The sequence below is a fragment of the Scyliorhinus canicula genome, chromosome 14, assembly GCF_902713615.1.
Source record: "Scyliorhinus canicula chromosome 14, sScyCan1.1, whole genome shotgun sequence".
NCBI lineage: Eukaryota > Metazoa > Chordata > Chondrichthyes > Carcharhiniformes > Scyliorhinidae > Scyliorhinus > Scyliorhinus canicula.
In genome coordinates this window covers 56,276,479-56,286,497 of record NC_052159.1, presented here as the reverse complement: position 1 = coordinate 56,286,497, position 10,019 = coordinate 56,276,479, and positions in this window count along the sequence as shown.

Here is a 10,019-nt window from a genome sequence, read left to right as displayed (position 1 = left end):
CAGAAGAAGTGGGGGGTTAGTTTAGTGTAGATTAGGGGGTTAGAAAAGGTGGGACCTGAGAAGAAGATGGCTTTTGCACTATGTTTATATTTGTATGTACACTTTCTTTTGTTATAAAACCATAAATACCTCTATAAAATGTTTATTAAAAATAGAATCAAAAGGAAAGTTGCAGGGCCCTTTGACCTCACAGATGAGTCGACTCCAGTTGGTCAAGCTGGGTTATGAAGTGGAGATGGCTTTTATATAGCTCTCTTCAAACTTAGTCTCTACAGCCCAGAGGGACAACAGCGATAACAAGGTGCAAGTTCTTTTGATACTGCCACGTAGCTCCTTTTGTTCAAGAGTCATAGATAGACATGGATTCGGCCACTTTAAGAAGTCTTTATGCAGTTTAAATTTTTTAGAAATAGCCATGAAAATGTTTATATATATTTTATAAAAATATAGTGCGAGGTCTTTATCTCCTCACACCTCCATAAATACCTCCGCCTTTCCTTTTAGACCCTTCTTATAAAACCATTTATTTGAGCAAGCATTGCTATCCATCCTAATATCTCCTTCTTTGGCTGTGTCAATTTTCAATTTGATCATGCTTCTGTGATGCACATAAACAGTGCATTTACTTATATAGAATATACTGCACAGAAACAGGCCATTTGGCCCATTCAGTCCCTGCTGTATTTATGCTCCACTTGAGCATGTGAGGGAGAAGAGGATAGGTGATTACAATTTATGTATAAGTGGAGCATTTATGCTCCACTTGAGCCACCTCTCACCGTTCCTCATCTAAATTTATCGTTATAATCACCTATCCCCTTCTCCCTCATATGCTTGTTTAGCTTCTCCTTAAATCCATCGAGAGGGCTAATTTCAACCGCTCCCTGAAGTTTCTTCTGAATTCCCTATTGGATTTCTTGGTGACTATCAGGGAAGATGCAGAGTCTACAAAGGAAATTCGGGCGAAGAGTATGGAGCAGCCACGGCTTGTTGATTACAATGAAAATTCATCTTCTGCAAGTTCTTGTGTGGCCAATGACAATGCATGACGGTGAAAGCTGGACCATCAAGAAAAGCGACGAGGCTTGATAAGAGCATTTGAACTGAAAGTCTCCAACGGCTGTTACATGCGGTCAAGAGGACAAATGAGTGGATGCTCAAGAAAGCTGGTGTTAAGAGGAACTTATTTGAGGCAGTGATACTGAGGAAGCTCTCATATTCTGCACACATGGTGCAAATGGGTGGGTGGCGGGGTTGGGTGTTTGAAAAATAGACAATGCGGAGGTGTGAGGAGATAAAAGCCGTGGTAGCCATGGTGTGAGTGGTTGCACATTTGGCAGCTCCCGTTCGAGGTTGTTGTTTTGGACCTTTTCCCCATTTGTAGGGTGGCTGTTTTGCTGCAAAAAGGTGCAGGGGTGACTGGAGAGAAGTTTGACTCCACTGATGGGGCTGGTGGATGGATCCACGGACCACAAGTGGGTCGAGAAGGGAGCAGTTGGAGCAAGAGAATCTTCATGCAACACAGGTCAAGATGGCAGAGGATAAAGGGTCTGCCTTGCCTGCCCAATGGTTGACGGAGCAACGGGTGGATTTTTTAACTGAAAAGTTTAACCGACAGAAGAGGGAGGCTCAGGATGACCTAGCCAAGGCAGTGGAACCACTAAAAGCAGGAATTGACCGTGTAGAGCTGAGGCTGGAGTCCCAGGGCAGGCTATTCGGAAAGTGGAAGGGGCAGTGGGGGAGCACGAGGAGCAGCTTGCCTTGCTGGCGGCCGAAATAGGTTTGATGCGGGAGACTCAGAAGAGGTTAAAGGAGGTGGAGGATCTGGAGAACCGCTCCCGGAGAAAGAACCTAAGAATCGTGGAGATGCCTGAAGGCATTGAGGGAGCGGACGCTGGCACATATGTAGCCAAGATGTTGGAGTCGTTGATGGGGGAGGGGACCTTTGACCGTCCCTTGGAGGTTGACCGAGTGCACAGGGGCTGATGAGGAAGCCGCAGGCAAATGAGCTGCTGAAGGCGATGGTGGTGCATCTTCACCAGTTCCTGGACAAGCAGAAGATATTGAGATAGGCGAGGCAGATAAGGAGAAGCACCTGGGAGGGGAGCGAGCTTCTTGTGTACCAGGACCTGGGTGCGAACCTGGCGAAGAGGAGGATCGTAGAATTTACAGAAGGACGCCATTCAGCCCACTGAGTCTGCACCAGCCCTTGGAAAGAGCACCCTACTTAAGCCCACACTTCCACCCCATCCCTGTAACCCAGTAATCCCACCTAACCTTTTGGACATGAAGAGACAATTTAGCACAGCCAGTCCACCTAACCTGCACATCTTTGGACAATGGGAGGAAACCGGAGCACCCGTAGGAAACCCACGCAGACACGGTGAGAAAGTGCAAACTCCACACAATCACCCGTGGCTGGAATTGAACCCGGGATCCTGAAGCTGTTTAGCAGCAGTGATAAACACTGTGCCACTATGCCGGCCGAGGAGGACCAGGTTTAATCAGGTGAAGGCTACCTTCTTTAAAAAGAGGGTGAGGTTTGGGATGTTGTACCTGACCCGCCTCGGGGTGACTTTTAATAGTCGAGAACATTATTTTGGAACACCAGAGGGGGCGATGGAATTTTTAAGAGACAATGTACTGGCAAGAGAAGGAGGACATTGAACTGTGGAAGAGGTGTGAGGAGATGGGTGATTTTTCTGTCCGTTTTTTCCTGTATCTTTTTTTTGTAGGTTGTTGGAGAACGTATGTCCCTCGAGATGTTTGTTGCGTTGAGGGCGAGTGCACCTTTTCTTTCTTATGTATTTTTGTTTGTGTGGTGTGCGAGCCAGGGAGGGGGCGGGAGTGGAATCAGCGGGGGGGGGGGGGGGTTTGCCCTAGCTAGGCTAGCTGGGCGGGCCAGTTAATAGGTGTGCAGGGGGGGAGTGATCAATTGGTTAATGTAGCAAAGGGAAATGAGGTAGTTGTTTTGTTTAGGTGAAGGGGTGGGAGGGAGGTGCTGCTGACAAAGGTGTTGTTGCTGTGGCATAGCATGGGAGGGAGTGGTGACAATGGACATCTGTGGGTGGGCCTGGAAGGTCGAGTGGCATGGGCCGGGGTCTGGCCTAAGAAAGGGTATGGGTGACCGGCAGGGGAGGGGGGCGGGTTGCCCTCCGACCAGGCTGGTCACATGGAATGTGAGGGGGCTGATTGGGCCAGTTAAATGGTTGCGTGATTTCACGCGCCTGAGGAGCTTGAAAGCGGATGTGGCCTTTTTACAAGAATCATATTTGAAGATCGGGGATCAGACAATGCTAAGAAAAGAGTAGGTAGGGCAAGTCTTCCATTCGGGATTAGACATAAAGACGGGAGGGGTGGAGGTGCTGGTAAATAAACGGGTGGCGTTTGAGGTGGGGAATATAGTAGCAAATTCGGGAGAAGATTCGTGATGGTGTGCGAGAAATTGGAGGGGATGCCAGACTTCCTGGTAAATGTTTACGCCCCAAATGTGGACGAAGTGGAGTTTATTGGGCGAGTGCTATGGAGGTTCCCGACCTGGACTCACATCGGTTGATTATGGGGAGAGAGTTTAACGTGGTCATTGATCCAGGGCTGGACTGGTTGAGCCCGAGGTCTGGGAGGGTGCAGGCGGTGGTGAAGGAGCTGAAGGAGGTCATGGAGCGCAATCGGAGGGGGGTGGTTTGGGAGGCCGAGGGCGAAGGAGTTTTCGTACTTCTCCAATGTGCACAGAGTGTACTCTCGGATTGATTTTTTTGTGGTGGACAAGACATTATTGGCGGGGGTGGTTGACTCGGTATACTCGGCGATCATGGTTTCAGACCACGCACTGCATTGGGTGTACGTGCAAGTGCATCGGGGGGTGGAGCCTGGGTGTAGGATTGTTAGCAGATGAGGAGGTATGTAAGTGGGTGAGAGTGCCATTGGAGGGTATGTGGAACTAAATGATACAGGTGAGATCTCGGCCGCCGTGCTGTGGGAAGTACTCAAGGCAGTGGTTAGGGAGGAGTTCATATCGATTCGAGCACATAGGGAGAAGGAGAAGCGAGCAGAGATTGCAACGCTGGTGGATGAGATTCTGTGGGTGGATAGGAGGTATTCGGAAGCCCCAGAGACAGGATTGATGAAAGAGCGGCAGAAGCTCCAGATAGAGTTCGGACTGGTGTCCACGGGAAAGGCAATAGGGCAGTTGCAGAGGGCCAGAGGGGTAGTGTATGAGTACGGAGCGAAGGCTAGTAGGATGCTGGCCCACAAATGCAGGAAGCAGGAGGCAGCGAGGGAAGTTGGAAGGGTGAAGGATGGTAGGGGTGGAGTGGTACTGGTCGCGGTGGTGGTAAACGGGGTATTTGAGGAGTTTTACAGGTGGCTTTAAAAATCGGAGCCCCCGAATGGTGGGGGAGGGAATGCGGTGGTCCTGGACGGGTTGGAGTTCCCCAAGGGTGGAGGAGGACATGGTAGAGGGGCCGGGAGCACCAATTTAGCTGGTAGAGGTGATGGAGGGTATGGGGGCGATGCAGGCAGGGAAGGCTCTGGGCCCAGATGGTTTTCTGCTAGAATTTTATAAAACGTTTTTGGGAGACCTGGGGGCCCTGCTGGTCAGGTAATTTAATGAGGTGAAGGAGATGTGAGACATATTAGATGTTGTGGTATGAAGAGACAAAAGTTCTGTTCCTTTTTCACCAACACACTTTTATTTCTTCCAACAGATTCCGCACAAAACTCTACACATCACCAGACCCAGAGGCCACCTGAAGCCCCTTTACATATCAGTGTCAATTATTGAACACTTAACATAAATGAGACAACTAATTGCAATGTCTCTTAACCTATTACTTAACAGTCTCCCCTTCCTTGGAGAAAAAAACCCAATTAGGTGAAAACAAAATTTCAAGAAACTAAAACACACATGTGATCACCCCCCCCCCCTTTTCCCAGTTTTGTTTTGTTTGGAAGAGAGAAAAAAAACAGTCACAGAAACAGGCGTGCACTAGCCCTTTTCGTAATACAGTCTGACAGTTGATAGCTACTGTTGACCCATTTAATTTTTGTTATTTCCCCTCTGTCCAACATCTGCTTCAAACTTGCGATGTCTATCCGTAACCTCTTTTCAATGACACTTTTTGTAGAGTGCACATTTTCCCACAGGGATTTATTGTCAATGTGAGTCAATAGGTATATTACTCAAATCCCCTAATCCCAAAATTTCTGTCAATATCTGATTTATATAAAAGGCCATATCCACCGCTTCCACAAGGCTTAACGTCTCAGCAGCCAAAGTGCTTTTGACCACTCTCTTTATTTTCTTTGTTTCCCACACAAGAGGGCAACATTTACCATTGTTCCCCAAAAGGAAAATTATAAAACCTCCTGCGCTTGAAACCCCATCACATAAATTTGCATAGGACCCATCACTATAAACTATGAGTTTCAAATGCCTAAGGTCGCCTAAAACCGGAAACTTCAAAACACACTCCTGCATTTTTAGTTTGGCCAACGCTTTATTTGATCTTATTATGTTTCCCACTTTGGGATCATTCATTTTTGTACTCAATTCTAAAGACATCAAAACTCACGTCTGGTCTAGTCTGTCTACCTAACCAGTTCAGTTGCCCAATTAAACTTCGCAGTTGCTCTTTTTCGATCTTTGAAACCATTGCGTCTTTTTGCGAAACCCGGCCACGACTAATTGCTATTGGTCTGATGCTTTCCAAATAAGATTGCTGATGTAAAACTGCCCCTAACTTAGTCTGTCCGATTTCCAGTCCAATATATTTAAATGCACCGGAAGCCTGACTTCTAACCCTGAATTCTTTTCTCAAACTAGAGATTACAATAGTTTCAAAATCACTAGTCCCACCCCACAAAACATCATCGACATGCATTATAAAGATGCCAGAAAGATTTCCTTTATAGTGCCAATAAAACATTGCAGGATCTGCTTTCAACTGGCAACAGCCTAACTTTAACACAACTGACCTTACCGAAAAGTACCACACTCTAGATGCATCATTTAATCCATATACACATTTGTTCAACTTCCAGAATACCCCTTCTGTGTTAGCTGCTTCTTTAGGAGGACGAAGAAAATGTCTCTCTGGAGCTGATGCCCCTGCAAAAAGGCAGCTTTTATAGCTATAGATTTGCATTCCCATGCCTTTGTGGCTAATAGAGCCAAGAAAATATTTAAAATAACCTTTCCTGCTGTAGGTGAATCTACCCTTAAATCCTGATCTTCTAAATTTTCTTCAAATCCCCTTGCCACAAGCCTGGCCTTTGCCTTATAAGTTCCATCCGGAAGAACCTTTTCCGTTCAAATCCATCTGTGGGATAGAGCTTTTTGTCCCCTATCCGGTACTTCCGTGTATACCCCAAATTCACTCCAACTATGCAATTCTTGCTGTTTAGCATCTTTGATAACTTTTTCATCTAATTTATTTGAAGCCACCAAAATCTCACGTGCATGTGGGCTTCTACTCCTATTAGTATTCGTAGTCTTATTCATGTTCCGAGATCTTGATAAACTACGTCCCCTTTCCCACCTGGCATCTCGTTCTGTACTGCTACTGCTTGATCTTTCCCTTCTGTTGTGGGATGTCCTTTCAATAGTTCTCGACCTTTTCCTGCGAACCTGTTCACTATCCGATGTACTATCTGAACTGCGTTTCTGTGCCCTCCATTTTTGCACTTCGTTTTCCCAATCCATGTCTTAACTCCCTCCCCTGAATGCTGTACATTCAACCAATTTTTATACTTTCCAGTGGTCTTCCCTGCTCTACTAATAATAGTTACATCCTTCCATTGACTAGACCCTTCAGGCAAGTATGTCACTTTTGTACCAACTTTTGGCAGTTGCCCTTTCGGAAAAATGGCCTGTTCTAATTTATCAGAAGTGTCATGTTCCTCAACAGAAACACTGTCTATATCAGTTAACTGGTCCTCATAGTTCTGTAACACGTGCGTACCAGATGACTCTGGTTCCTCATCATGTCTGTCTGCTCTGTCTAAATTTGAAAATTTGTAATCGGTACCCATTATCCTTGATGAATGTACCCTAACAGTTTGATTACCATGTTGCAAAATAATTGTTTTGCCACCTATGCCTATGATCTTCCCTGGGCCTTTCCATTCATTAGAATTGTCTCTCTTATAGTATACCATGTCTCCTTGCTGAAAAACGGCATCTGATGGCCGTACATTATGTCTTAAAGCTCTGCGAATTCTTTCAGAGACTTCTGATTCCAAAAAAGCTTTTCTACTGCTATGTAATGCATTTAAATGTTCAGCAAAACCAGAGCTAATTGTAGTCCCCTCAAGCTGGAGGCTGGTCATCCAAAATGGATGAAAGTTTAGGATTTCTACCAAACACTAATTGATAAGGACTATAGCCCCCAACCATCTGCAATGAATTCTTTGCATGTACCGCCCATGCTAACGCTGAATTTAACCTGCAGTTTGGTCGATCTGCCAAAGTTTTCCGAAGCATGTCATCGATGACAGCATGATTTCTTTTGCAGACACCATTACTAAATGGGCTTCCTGCAGCCCTGTTCAAAACTCTGATATTCATATTTTCACACATATCCCTAAACTCATCATTAGCAAATTCTCCCCCATTGTCCATAAGGAATTTTGCCGGTGGACCCATTCCTGTCCCTATCCATTTTTCCATGATTTGATCCAGAATTACTCTCTTTTCTTTACTTTGTACAATTGTTGATTGACTAAATCTGGTTGCTAAATCTACAAAATAAATATATCATTTGCTTTATCCCAGATCTTAAGGTCCATGGCCACAATGTCGTTAAAATCCTTGGCCAAAGGTAGGGTCATGCTGATGTCCTTCTGTACTTCCTACAAACTTCACAGCGATCACTAACCTGAGCTATCAGTTTAGTATAGTCGTCATCCCTTACCCCTGCATCCTTTAATAAATTTTTCAGCCTCCGAGGAGACGGATGTGCAAATTGCCTATGCAGTTTTACTACAACAAGCTTTTTATCAGCTAAAGCTCTCCCCCCCCCCCCCACCACACATTATCGCAAGCCTCAATATCTTTAATTTTGAAGAAGTGTAAGGTCTGGGTCCTACCGCCCCATATCGCTGCTGAATGTAGATGCCAAGTTGTTGGCAAAGATCTTGGCCTTGCGGTTTGAGGACTGTGTGCTAGAGATGACAGGGGAAGACCAGGCTGGGTTTGTAAAGGAAAGACATCTGTCGGCTAACGTTAGGCATCTGTTGAACGTCATGATGCCCTCGGAAGAACGGAATGTGGAGGTGGCGGTCACAATGGATGCGGAAAAGGCCTTTGATCGGATAGAATTGGAATATTTGTGGGAGGTACTGCAGCTTTTTGGGTTTGGGCAGGTGTTTGTGGATTGCGTCCGGTTGTTGTATCGGGTACAGGCAGCGGGTGTAATGACGAACCGGGTGAGTTTGGAGTATTTTAGGTTGCATCGTGGGATGAGGCAGGGACAATAGCGCTTAGAGTGTCAAGGGGTTGGAAAGGGGCGGTGGAGCACAGAGTCTCGCTATATGCGGACGACCTGTTGCTTTCCGTATCGGACTCATTGGAAAGTATTGGAGGGATCATGGACACTTTGGTAGAATTCGGCTGGTTTTATGAGTATAATTTAAACATGGGAAGAGTGAGGTCTTTCCGATCCAGGCGAGAGGGCAGGAGAGGAGGTTGGGCGAGCTGCCGTTTAAGGTATTGGGGCGAGTTTCTGGTATCTGGGCATGGGGTGGGTGCAATTACATAAATTGAATTTGACCCAGTTGGTGGAGCAAATGAAGGGGGATTTTAAGAGGTGGGAGGTGCTCCCGCTGTCATTGGCGGGATGGGTGCAGTCCGTGAAGATGACGGTACTCCCAAGATTTATTCTTGTGTGCCAGAAGCTTCCGATTTTTATTTCAAAGGCCTTCTGTAGGAAGATGAATGCATTGATCTTGGGGTTTGTGTGGGCGGGGAAAGCCCCACAGGTGGAGAAGGTGCTGCTGGAGTGGAGATGTGGGGGGGCAGGGTTGGCTTTGCCAAACCTAATGAACTGTTACTGGGCAGCAAATATAGCCATGGTAAGGAAGTGCGTAGTGGAGGAGGGGATGGTATGAGAGCAGATGGAGACAGCCTCGTGTAAGGGCGCCAGCTCGGGAGCACTGTTGATGTCGCCTTGCCGTTCTCACTGGCCAAGTACTCCATAAGCCCAGTAGTGGTGGCAGCCCTGAGGGTGTGGGGACAGTGGCGGCAGCACCTGAGGCTGGAGGGGGCCTCGGTTTGGGCTCCGAATGGTGGGAATCACAGTTTGTTCCGAAAGGGCTGGACGCGGAGTCCTGGGGGTGGCGGCGGGCGGGTTCGAGACCTATTCGTGCGGGGTAGATTCTTGAGCTTGGGGTGACTGGTAGAGAAAATGAGCAACCCAACGGGAATAGATTCCAGTACTTACAGGTGCGAAACTATATGAGGAAGCATGGGCCGTTTTTCTTGACCTGCCATCCCTGGGGTTGCGAACCATGTCCACGTTTTGGGCCGGACCAAAGCTAGAGGGATTTTGGCAGGGTTTCCCTGATGTGATATCTGAGGTGCTGAGGGTGAAGGTGGTCCCGAGTCCAGAAGTGGCAATTTTTCGAGCATCGGGAGACCTGGGAATCCAGGGGGTGACAGAGGCCGACGTTTTGGCTTTTGCCTCTCTGGTATATTGATATATAGTGTTTGAAATGCCTTATAAAAGGCAATGCAAGGCAAAATACCTGGAAAACGTGCACAAGGAAGATCCAAGATGGAATGGATGGGTAGTCTCAAAACGGGGTCTGGCCTCTCTATGGGACAGGCAGCAGAGAACAGAAATCAGTGGAGAAAGATTGTTCATAGTGCAGCCAACCTCAGAGCAAGGATGGATGAAAGACAAGACAAGGTTGCTGTATTACATTGATGTTCTCTTGATATTCTCTTCTCTACTAATTGAAGCATTGGACAGGATTTACCGACCATCCTGCCGTGTGTTTTTTGGCGGGGAGGCAGCCTG